Below are 632 nucleotides of genomic sequence, written 5' to 3' on the forward strand. Positions count from 1 at the left end.
AGTTTCAAGAGTTTCAGTCAATTCTCCGCGAGAAACCGGCACAGTAAGTTGTTTGGATATACTGTATAAATTTCTTGGATTGTCAAATGTTTAATATTGACTTTTGGTTTGTTTTCAAATTTCAGGGAATTCGAAATTGTTATTGGGATTCATGTCTCAAATAAGTTCTTCCTGTCGTTGGCGAGGCCAACAAATTGGGTCAGTACCGAGGTATGCAATTCATCAGAACTTAATCCGTTTTATTCAAGTGGTTTGTACATATTTTTCTAATGGTTTGTACATATTTTTCAGCACATTTCTGTGCTAATTAGTATGCTAGAAAGGCGACATGGACGCAATTATCTGAGTCGGAGGTGTAGATTTGTAGACTACTTCAGTATTCCGGGCATCATATCAAATTTCACAGAGTTCGAGAAGGCCTCAGATTAATTGGGATTCAACTGGGGAGGGCTTGTCAGTTTCAGTTTCACCGGAAAAACGCCGCGTCGGAATGACAAGAAGGTGTTGTTGGTTGATGTGGACAGGGTGTACGCCCCAATGATGTGGGGAAAAGATCATTGGGTTGGTCTTGTGATCAACTTGACATGCAGACAAGTGGAGATTTTGGACTGCAACATTCCCCTTAATGAGTC

Source organism: Brassica oleracea, chromosome C3 (assembly GCF_000695525.1).
Source record: "Brassica oleracea var. oleracea cultivar TO1000 chromosome C3, BOL, whole genome shotgun sequence".
NCBI lineage: Eukaryota > Viridiplantae > Streptophyta > Magnoliopsida > Brassicales > Brassicaceae > Brassica > Brassica oleracea.